Consider the following 12,159-nt stretch of genomic DNA (forward strand, 5'->3'; position numbering starts at 1 on the left):
ACCTGGGACCTGCTCAAGGTGATGCTAAAAATCTGCAGCAGACACGGCAGCAGACCTGAGGACTCCTGGATTTTAGGTCATCATTGCAGATGGTTCATCTACAGTTCACACCAGTGAAATTTGGCTGACAGCAGACCCTGGCTTTTAGCTCACGTCACAGCAGAATTAGGGAGCCTGCATCAAGTGTGGACAATCATCTGCAAGCACCAACTGATCAGAGCTTGTGCACCTCCCTTCAGCTGGGATTTTCAAACCCCTGATGCATGGGAGACCACCAGTAGATCTACTCCAACATCTTTTGCTCCAACAGGGACACAGCCCTGCCCTATTTTGGTTTCATGGCTCCACAGTAGGAAGTGCTTTGAGCCTTTCAGATGAGAGCAGAGATGGAAAAAGGCACAGAAATGTCTGTGCTTAACCCTGATGGGCTGAGAAACAAGCCTGGCCAACCTTCTGGCCTTCTTCTGGAGGTCACAACTGCTGGAAGATGCCCACCCAATAGAGCGATTTTCATGTAAAAGTTGACTTTGAGCAGAGAAAGCACACATTCCCTCACACCAGAAAAATGCCTGCAGCAGACAACAAGAAGCACAAATAACTTCTCCCCTGAAAATGCGAGCACTGCTGCCAGGGGAGAGAATACTAAGTCATGGGAGGGGGCAGGGAAATTGCTTTCTTTTTGACAAATATTCGTCTGTGGACACACTTGGCAGATCTTTGCTAAAACCTTTTGCTGTTGCTTGACATGAACCTCTAATTACTGTGTGCAACTCAGAAATGTGCAGAGGAAACCCCATGACAGGCCTGGATGTGGCATCTTTTCATCCAACACTCATAGTCAGATTATTTTTATTTTCCCATCGTGCAGCAATATGATCCAGTTTGTATGACCAGAAACAATATACATGTTTGAGCATCAGGTTACTGACTTGCTTCCCATTATTTGTCATCTGTTTTCTTTCTCAGATAACCATCCTTGATTCAGTTAGAATCTAGGGGGAGGCCCAACTAGATATGAAGCAAACTATGCACAGCCTAACATATTGCTCAGGGGAATATGCAAATTCTTCCTCCCACCTGCCATTCCTCTTCATTTCCTATTTCATTTCATTTTCATCTCATCTCATCCCCTCTCTTTCACACCACTCAATTGCATTCATCCATCTCTATTAGTCTTTTATTACCACTGCTGCCCCACAGACTAAAGAAAAGACCTATTTTCAGGGAGCTGTTCCCAGCAACAGTGATTTATGTCATCTTCTTTCTTTTCCTTTTTCCTGTGTGCTTTGGAAGGCAAGATGCCAACTCGTGCCAGCAGCTCCCCATATTTCACTTCGCACACCAGCCATCCCCAGCTCAGGGCCACAGGGTCCATCTCAAGTGTGTCCTGTGTACAAAGAAGATACTCCTGGTGTTTGATTTGCAGCAGAGGAGTTAATTGTCAGCTCCTCACCTTCACTGAACCCATTCTGTTTGTTGTTTTTCTGAAGGTCTCTTGTACCTTGAACAGAACCAAGAACTCAGCACACTGACTATTGAGGGCTTGCCATCAGTTTATGCCTCTGCAAGAGGAAAATTTACCACTATTATTTGATCAGACTTTTTTTGGACTTGAAATAGAGACTGAAGAACAGGCCAAGCTGCTGTGAAATGCACAGTGTGGGATCCAAGCACAGACACAGACACGTCACAGAATCATAGAGGTTGGAAAAGACCTCTAAGATCATCAAGACCAACCATTAACCCAGCACTGTCAGATCCACCACTAAACTGTATCTCTAAGCACCACATCTATATATTTTTTTAAGCTTCCAGGGGCAGTGATTCCACCACTTCCCTGGGAAGCCTTTCCCAATGCTTTTTTTCCTGAGCATTTTCTTTCCTGGTGCTCTTTATATTTTCTTTCTGAAAGACTCTGCTATCTAGGCTAGTGGACATTGTATCCCATGTAAAATAGTCCAGAGTTTTTACAGATCTGGCCCCAAGTCCCTAAATCCCTACTAGTTTCCCACGGACATGATATAAAGCAGAGAAACAGTTAGGAAGTGTTACAGGCTAAAGACAATGGTCTCTCTGTCCTTCTCTGTTTAAAGCAATATTCCCTGGAAGTATCTTTGAAACAAAACATCAGCCTTCAAAGCATCCTGCAACCTGAAGAACTTCAATACTGAATTAATGCCAAAGATCAGCTAAAAATCTTAAAAGGAAAAACACACTTGGCTCTTGAATTCAAGTCCTTGTCAAAATCTTCCACCGGCTTTGCTTCTGGAACAGGAACTGAGAGGTCACCTTGAGATCCATTTAAGTCACAGTAATGAACACAAGCGGGGAAGGAGACATGTCACAAAGATTTCACTGCCTCTCAGTGAAACCTCCAGGCACCCTCCAGCTTTTCTTTAATTCTGCCAGTGTCAAGTTTAGCATTTAGCACCAAAGGGGCTTCACTGGACTCGGTGTAAGCAGATTTGTATTCCACCAACCTTCCCTGATGTTACTGAATTTGACTGGTTGAGTAGGTATGATAACAGCACTCAAGACTTTGCAACACAGTACAACAGTCCAAATAAAGATTTTCCGCTGAGGAAGGCCCACAACCTCATTACAATTTCCTGCTCTTTGAGCAGAGTTTGACAGCATAGATGTTCAAAGCTGCTCAAGAGCAACAACCAGGCTGCATCTTGGCTGTTTTCCCCCTTTCTGTTTGGCCAGCAGGCTCAAATACACATAAGCTAAGTAGCAACTACTAATGCAACAGAGAAGTAACACAGTCTGGGTATGTGTCTTTGAGAGGCAGCTTCAATGAGTGCGTCACTCGCTTGGCTTCATTTTCTTCTGGCCTTGAGTTCCAAGATCTTATGGCTTCAAAAGAGAAAAAAACCCAGTGACGTGATGAAAAAAAGTTGGAAAATCACCATATCCCTAGTTGGTACATCCTAGCACTGCCTTCTCCTGAGCTGGAGAGAGGGAAGGCTCATAAATGCAAGGGCAGGAGGGAATTCTGGCACCCAAAGCCCAAAAACTCTTGCTAGTCTACAGGAGCTTTTTCTGCTCCTCTGTGTTGAAATGTGATTGTTATAGGAATATCATGTTCTCTATCAGCTTTTCTACTCTCTCAGCATTTGATTTCTAGACATTATTATAGCCTTTTTAGTCCATCTCCACCCTGGCTTTGTCCGAGGCAGAGAAAATGATACTTTGCTTACACAAAAGCCTATTCTTTTACTTGGCATAGAAAACAAGACAGATGATAAGGGCCTGTTGGTTTTATTCAGCAAAGCTAATCTCATCATTAGCTTCACTGTGGGATTATAAACAGTATTCCAATCTACTCCTCTAACTGAAACACCTTTTTTATATCAACTTTTTTTTTTTAGATGTCAGAAGACTTTGATTTGTTTACAGTTCTAGCTCCTGTAACTTGCTTCTATTTCTCTGATTTGAGCAGAATTGGAGATTTCCAAATAGTGGGCCCAATCCTACCATTCTTCCCTATAGATGTTGTATCCATATAGTCTGTGACTTCCACCTTGCAATGCTCTTTTCAGCAGTATCTTGTTACAGTCAACACCAACCCTGGGCAACAGAAACTGAAAGATCCAACTTTGAATTGATATTTCAGGTATTCACATATTAGACAAATTAATATTCATGTTAGATGGTTTAATATTTGTTGCTAGTCCTTATCCTTTAGGCACTGACCTCAGTGGAGAGTACGGCAAAAATTTCAGCAATATCTAGCAAGGTGAGGAGAACAACAGGGATGAGAGCAAAACAGGAAAGAGTTACCTACACACATAGATGTACCTGCTGCCTAGAAGGATTCTCCAGGCTGAAGTCACTCAATTCACCCCAGAGGACTGGATAGCAAGGGTTGATATTTTTTGACAGTTTCTGCCAAATTACCTCAGTTTCCCTTATCAGTGGATTTAACCCACAGTATTTGCTGGTTCAGAATGTTGCTTTGCAGCCCCACAGCTGAGCTAAAAATGTCTTCTTCCCCCAATAATAATTTGTATTGTGACTTTTGTGACTGCTCATTGCACATGATCTATGAAATCTTGGAGTTAAAGATGTCCCTCAAAAGCTCTCAAGTGTGCCACAGTGGCTCTTCCCAACAATAACATCTCAACTGTGCATCTAGCAGAAAACTACAACAAATACATGTGAAGGGACCACAATATATCCCTTTTTCCACCATGGAATAAAGCTGTAAAGGCAAATAAGGATGACAGGATTTCTTACAGTCAGTGCTGTTGAAGATCTGGGGGCAAAATTAGGAATAGCAGCTTAAAACTGCCAAAATAGTTTAGCCCAAAACTAAAACTAGTTTAACACATAGTTGTCATTGATTTCTAGTCCTCATGCTCTTCCCTTAATATACTCCACACATCTCCCTGGAGACTATGGTAACTCCACCTTTAAGCAACTCTTGTAGCTTTACCATTTGAAAACTTGGCACTTGCAAAGGCATCCCAAAAACCCAACATCATCACCTGAAATGAGCGTAGACCTGGTCTGTGTTGCTGTCTCCAGCTTCCCTTTCACCTGCTGCCCTTACACTCCCAACAGAATTTTGCCAGAATAGCTATGAGAGAGTTGTTCTTCACAAATTGCTGTCAGACATGAAAGTCATCTTATGCCTGAATAATTGAGGTACTCATCTCTACCAACAGCCAGTACCTTTCTGTAGTCCTCATTAACCCCCAGCAGTCCTTTTAAAACTGATCTAATTAGTGTCTTGCAATCAAGGCAGTGGTTTGGGCAGAAGATTTGAAAAGTAAGAGTTTACAACTGGTAAAGTTCTTGATCAGGATTATCATTATTTTTTCAAGTCAACCCCAAAGCTTGCATAATGAGGATTTCTGGGAAGATATGGTCTATTACACAGGAAAACCAGCTGTTCACCATTAATTGACACCATCCTTCTCAGGCACTTTTTCACAGACACCTAAAATCAAGATTTCTGAGCACATACAAGCCTAGCATTAAGTTAAATGAAAATTGAAGAACTGACCTGAAAGCAAAGATTACCAGCCTTAACTTTCAATTTGTCAGGACCTTGCCATGATTTAAACACCGGCTGCTGTGCTTGAATTACAGCTTCTACCTGCAGCTCTTGATTTTCTTCACTGCTCTACAATGCTTTACAAAACTGGGTGTACCCATGGAAAATACCCTGGAGACATTATAGGTAACTTTCCTCAGCACTTAATGCCTTCAGACACATCTGAGCCCACCAAACATAACCCAACACAGAATCAATAAGGTTGGATAAGATCTCTAAGATCCTCAAGTCCCACCAGCACTGCCAAGCCCACCCCTAAACCATGTCCCTAAGTGTCACATTCACAGATTTTTTAAATACTTCCAGGGATGGTGGTTCTACCACTTCCCTGGGCAGGCAGTTCCAATGTTTGACCAATGTGAATTATTCCAGCCACACAGTTTCAAGCTAAGCAGTACAGAGGTAAACAAGACTCACAGGAGGAGCAAATTGATATTAAAACCCCTGTCTGGACAGCAGAAGATCCATATCTCCCTCCTGACTTACATATAAAGTGAGTATATACAATGGCTATGCTGATCATTTCCTTAGGATTTAGAGAAATGAGCAACTTTAACTTTACAGACTTCATGGTTGCTTGATCTCACTACAGTAAACAGCTCCATATTTTTCCTTTTCATGTTTTATCCCGAAGCAACAGAGCATTACATTAATTGACTTGTCTTATTAATTCAATAAGCTGCTTCCAAGATGAAATGCTTAGCTATGCTTGCTTGTTTTTGGCACTTTTTGGTTGTTGGAAGAAAAGCTTTAAGGCTAGAATTGCTCTGATGTTTTCCACAGTTCACTGAATAATTTTATGCACTACTGAAGATTTGCCACATGTGGAATTACTGCAAACTGCTACTTTTTCATCATATTATAATTTAATTCACACTTTTAGTATGATAAGAAAACATTTAACAGTTTGCATATTTGAAAAGTATATTTGTTCTGCCATAAAGTTGTGGTTAAGAATTCATTATGGGTCACTCCTTTCTAGGATTTATAATTTGGACTTAAGATACATTTAGAAGATTAAAGATGACATAGAAGCCACCCCATTCAAATGAATTATATGCAAGAAAATTCAGGGAGAAAAAATTGACCTTGCCGTAAATATAAGGCAAAAAAAATTTACTGTGAGCTTGAGTAAGATTGAGAATTTCTTACTATTTCAGCAAGTTATTGGAGGGGAGGTGAATGTATTTTAAGCTTTAAAACCCCAACATTCCTTAAGGGGAAAATACTCATGTAACTATGTGGATTCTTAGATTTCAACTTCTTTAGGAAACATGAACTTTGGGTTTGCCTTTCAGCCTTTATTTCTTGGACGTGGAGTGGAACCTCACAGTGAAGCCTCTAAGGTGAGGCCCCTGCAGGATAACTGGGAATGTTCTCCCTCTGGCTTCTCACTACCAGGGGCTGTGGGACCTCCACCCTCTCTGATGAGGAAAGGAACTGAGTGAGAGAGCCTCTTACAGAGCTCCTGGAGACAGGGCTGCATTCAGCTGCTCTCAGGGTGAAACCTGACCTTGGCTGGTGGAGCCTGGCAGGGCCCAAGGGCTGGACACAAATACAGTGAAAATCAGAATGCTGCGAAAAGGAGTCACTGGACAAACAGGTCAGTTCTTCCTCCTCCTGGGAGCAGGAAGGCATGACTGCAAAAAATGTCCTTCATACCCTCCCTTCATCTGCAGCAAGTAAGATTTTGTTCCCCAGCAATAAGTCTGGCAGTTCTGTGCTCAGAGGAGATGCTGGTGGTTGGGGTAGTGACTCTCACCAGCCCTGGTGTGGGTTGGTGCAATGGGTGACAAACCTTCTCACCCCAGAGCCATGTGCAATCCCTGCTGCAGCAAACCCCACCTGGTAATCACAAGGGTTTGAGTCAAAATAAAGACTTTGCCTGCAGTGAGGTCCTGCTTTCAAGGGAAGGTTATTGATCAGGTTTCTGCTCTTAAGAAAAGAAATCAAAACATAATTTATGCTCAGAGTGACCTGTAGGTGTTTGCACAACAATTAATGCCCACGGTTATGGTAATGCAGCTGGACACACAACAATTGATCTTTTCCTTGAAACATTTTACCCTTATAGCCACTACCTCTAACTCTTCATTATGTCTCCCCACACTCATTGCTTTTCAAAATTATCATACTAAGCAAAGCTCTATGTGCTGCTTAAATGAGTGAGGACATCTGGTGAGCTGAGACTACTGGGACTCCTCGGACAGATAAAGTTGTAGCACTTTTCCTCTGTATATGGAAATGCATTGTAAATTAAATCTGAAAATTGTCTGAAAAGGCAGAGGTCAGAAAGGAAGTGGAGAAACATCATCATTTTTGCCAAGGTCAAATTCCATGCAGCTCGGCTTAAAGTCAGTGTATTTTCATACCTACAGTCACAAAGTACAGTACTGTCCACTCATTATTTTGTATTTTAACACTTTTCTAAAGGTGCTTGCAAAACCATATTCTGGCCTTCACAAAATACATGCCAAATATAGTATAAAACAGACAAATCTTGTGACTATGAAAATATTTCTCTCTCAACCCCTTTTTTTCCCTTCCATTTCTTTTAAAGATATAATACTGAAATCTCAACCTGTATCTACCTGAGACTGAACCACAGCCTGCTGCTCTACCTTAGTTTAAAAAAAAAAAAAAGAATAAGTTGTGCAGTGGACCATCTGCCATGAAACATAAATGTCTTGTAACAGCAACAAGCCGAGAGCCATGAACCACTTAGCCTGAGGGAGAAGATGTTTCAGCAAGGAAACCCTCAAAGAGACGGGTGACGCTCCCTTTCAGCTCCAGCTGCCGTTGGAGCCCACTTCTCCACAGCCTGCAGAATTCCTGCCCAGCCTGGTGGCTCCTGCTGCATCACCCCTTCACCTTTGCATTCATGCAGAGAGACTGAACCCTTGGGAAGATCAGAGTCACTTTTGTTAGTGTTACTCTGTGGTCAGAGATCCTCCTCACACCGCTGCGCCAGGAGATGATGTCACTGTACCTGGAGGTTATCACCATCTCCATGCCAGGGAAAATCCCTGACCTGCTGCCACAATTTGTCTGACACAGATTAGGAGTTCTCATATGTTGGTAGACCTGAGTTCCTTGTAGGAAGCAAGTAGAGGGCTGGTGGGACCATGGTTTTGTCAATCAGAGCTTCTCCTGGAAGTGATGCCATAGATGTGACAAGTTTGCATTGAGCCCGCTTTTATTCACATCACATACGAGACCATGAGTTTGCAGAACATTCACACACATTTTGGCTTTTGTCTTTGTATCACAGAAGGGCAAAAGGCAACTGGGAGAGCACAGCCTATGTCTCTCAAAGAAATTTTACCACCATTTTCTGCCAAACACACAAAAACACCCTTTAATCCATATGTATCTGTACATCAGGACTTACTCCAGCACACCTTACAGGCACAGCCCAAATGTGAAACACGACAATAATATGAATGAGTAGGACATTTCCAACTGTTTATTCTGGAACAGAGCTAATAACAAAAGACAAACAGTTCTCAGCACAAGATAGGGTTACCTTATGTCACAGCAGCTAGGTAGTATCATTTGAAAATACCAAAGGGAAAAATTAAGAAAATGTCTTTCAGGAAAATCCCTGCTCTTTTTAACATTTCAAGGACAAGCAGCAGGAACGTGACACGTTTGCCTTGTTGATGTAATAATGGTAGTGAGTGTATGGAAAGGTCGAGTGCTAATTGCTAACTGGGTGATCAGTGATATTCCAAGGTGGATGCAAAGGAAGAGGTTGAAGTGGGAAAAATTATTCTTTGGAGTTCTCCTTTCAAGAAATCATTTAAACAGAGGCATGAACGCAGGGAGTGGCAAGACTGAAACTGCAGATGGCTCCAGTGTCAGGGAACAATGAAGATGTGACAGTCTACTTTCTTCCCAAGCCATATAACTTCATCTGGATGAGTGTTTTGACACAAGACAACAGTGGATGTGGAAGGGCACATCTCCTGTTTGGCACAGGGGTGGGGACAGGGAGAGCAGCCCTGTCACTATGACACGCTGCCTGCCCACTGCTCCTCCCAGGCAATCCCCCCAGGTAATATCACCCAATGGCCTGGTTGCATCATCCTTCTGACTGCCCCAGCCTTTTCCTCCTGCTGTCCCCATTATCCCCATGAGGCTCATCAGTTTGGCTGATCCCTTTGTGAACCTGCTGGGGCCATCAATTCCCAGAGCTCCCTCAGCAGTGTGTGCCCGTGCCTCCCCGCCCTGTGTGCAGATTTATTTCCTGTAAAAATCCACTTCATTCACCAGGTACCCATAGCCCTGCTTTTGAAGGACATGGCAAACAGCTCCACGTCAGCTGCATCTCCCTCTTTCATGGTTTGATAACCCTGCCCATGTCCCCCTCAAACTTCTTCCCCCCAAGCTGAGGGCTCCCAGGCCATACCCTCCCTTTATTGCTGTGCTTGGAGACATATTTATTTGAAGTTACTAGCCCAAAGTCCACCTGAGGATAATCCTCAGCTTTGTGCCTGCAGATTTCTCTGCACCTGCCCCATCTCAGGAGACCTTTACCTCCCTGAGGATGATGCACCCCTGAAGCCTCTTTTTTACCTACTCAACATTCAGATTTGTGATATCGACCAACAAAGTTTCTACTCTTTTGAGCAGGGCTCAATGCAGCTGAGGAGAAAGGAGAGCAAAGATGCTGGACAAAATACATCTGCTGGCTCAGGAATGTCTGACACTTGGTGGAGAATCACTCTGGCAGTTCCTGTGTATGAAATTATCTGACATAGCTGATATTAATCGATGCCCAAGGGCAAAGTGACTGGTATTAACCTAGCTGTCCTTTCAATGCCATGAAAAACAAGTCCATCCTTTGTATATTCCTAGGAGAAGGGAAAAAAGCTGGAAACAAAGTGCTTAGAAACCTGCATTTGTCAGACTGATCCTGTTTAATTAAACAGGAAATTGCAGGGCAACTAAATCAATCCTTACAAAGAAAAGCTGTTTCTCTGTTTACAGAAGAGCAACTTGTGGTGATTTATCTTAAAGAATGTAATTGCCTAATGATTAATAGTGACCAGAGATAGTCAGAGGGAGGAAATGAGGTACAGGAGTGACTTCTCTTGGTGTGTGCTTGAATCATGGTAGAGCTATATGCCCCTACCACAGAGAGTATTAAACAAGCAAAATTTCCTGATTTATACCAGGAAACTGCTGTTCTTCTTCTTGTTTCTTCTTTTAATACAGAAGTTATCACCACTGGAGAAATCCAGATCTGCTGATAGATGTTTGGAGATGTGGGTCCAGGTATGCATTTGTTTTTTTTCTTTCTGCTCATGGTAATTCAAAGTCAGATTTTCATCTTCACAGCTCTGATTGGGCCCACGGCCTTTTTAATGCAGAACTGTAAAATAATAGATGTTTTCTACCTGTGCTTGAGACTTCATAGAATGATAGAATATCCTGAGTTGGAAGGGAGCCACAGGGATCATGGAAGTCCAACTCCTAAAGAGACTTATTTTCCTTTGCCCTGCTTAAGAGCTGACTTCAAGCTGGTGCAACACATGGTGAGTACATGAGGCTCTCCAAAGCAGAACAGATATGATGAGCTGGTCTACAGGCAACCTCTGTCTGTCCCCAGGCTGCCTATGCCTGCCTGTAGGCAACCTACAGCTGTTTACAGGCTGCCTATAGCTGCCTGTGCTGTGTCAGTGCTCCAGGGACTGGAACCTGCAGGTGTGTGTTTACACACTTCTATGTATAGGCACAATGTCACTGGAGAGCCTTAAATCTGGATATATTTTGTTTATCATGGAGACACTATGAAGAATCCAGAAACAGCTCTTAGTGTTCCTAAAAACTGGTAGGAATTAATACTTGAGGTACACTTGGCCTTTAGCTAAATCTATCATCTTGCTTAAAAGGACAGCACGTGATGTTCGTAACACAGTCCGGGTCTTCTTACAGCCATTCATCTCAGCATATCCTCAAAAATATAGATCACTGGTGACAGGATAGACAAATGAGCATGTCAGGATTATTTTTTCATTGTATTTATTTACTTGTGTACTGAAAAACTGCAGCCTGACTAAAGCAGTGCAAGTAGACAGTGGGATGATGTGATTGTCCAGAGAACAGCTAGTTCCTGGATAGTTTCTAACAAAGCTGCTTTATTATGCCACTAGTAGAGTACAACTTTCCATTTTAGGAATCCTCACCTCTCACAAGGTCTCTTCATGAGTTGCCACTCAGTTCTGTCATTGTCTACCTGATTTGTGGTTTCCAGGAATGACTGTTGGATGATACAACTGCTTTCATTATAAATAAGGGTTATTTTCAGAGTCCAAGTCATAGACTTGTGGCCCTTCTCTCTCTGAGACTTGTCTGGACCATGTCAACACTAGTAGAGAATGAGCAGGTGATCTTCCACCCCTTTTCTGCAACCTGACGTGGAAACCAGAGGGTTTCACAGCTGCATGGTACCTAAGTGAGCACCACAGAGGACTGAAGTGTCCTAAATACTTCTGCAGTCCCATCCTTGGGAATTGCATCCTGGTTCTGAATTGTGCCCTGGCTGCAGGACAACTGTGATAGAGGCAGGAACTGAACCCAGACTAGCTGCACCTTAGTGCAGGGCCTTAACTGCTAAGTACAACTTTCCATTCCAAAGCATGTCCACTCACAGCTTTCCAAGAGATAAATTAAATTTGCTGGTCACTAATTATGGCTGGTGGGGCTCAGAAATATGGGTTTCTCACACAGACAATAACAGATGCTACGACTGCAGAGTCCTGGTAGCACAGTAAGACATCCCCCACCTCCAGAGTTGCATTCCAGGATTTATCAAAGTAATACCCTTCAATTTAAGTAGGAAGCAGATGCTGCCAGTACCTTCTGCAGGGAAGGCAAAAGGAGGCACCAACCACTTATCAAAGGAGCAGCACACCCTGGGCTGCTGAGCACAGCCAGTCTTCCTGAACAGGGAAGAGGGCTCTGCTCAACTCAGAATAACTCAGAATAAACCCCTGTCTCCTCACCAAGTGGATTAACAGATGGAAACCACTTGTATTCACTTGGAACCAGTAAAGGTGAGAATAAGACTGCAACCTTTTAACAAGCTG

At 42.9% G+C, this 12,159-nt stretch overlaps 1 long non-coding RNA gene across 1 annotated transcript; it reads right to left on the bottom strand.

The window, feature by feature from the left end:
• Positions 1 to 1,310: 1,310 nt before the first annotated feature.
• On the bottom strand, positions 1,311 to 8,011 carry LOC113946022. The gene is made up of 3 exons (XR_003527266.1): positions 7,937 to 8,011; positions 3,481 to 3,587; positions 1,311 to 1,387 (listed from the first exon to the last, which is right to left on the bottom strand). It is a non-coding gene; the product is annotated as an uncharacterized LOC113946022 (long non-coding RNA).
• Positions 8,012 to 12,159: the final 4,148 nt, after the last annotated feature.

The sequence above is a fragment of the Corapipo altera genome, unplaced genomic scaffold (genome assembly GCF_003945725.1).
Source record: "Corapipo altera isolate COAL_440 unplaced genomic scaffold, ASM394572v1 55, whole genome shotgun sequence".
In the NCBI taxonomy this organism is placed as follows: Eukaryota; Metazoa; Chordata; class Aves; order Passeriformes; family Pipridae; genus Corapipo; species Corapipo altera.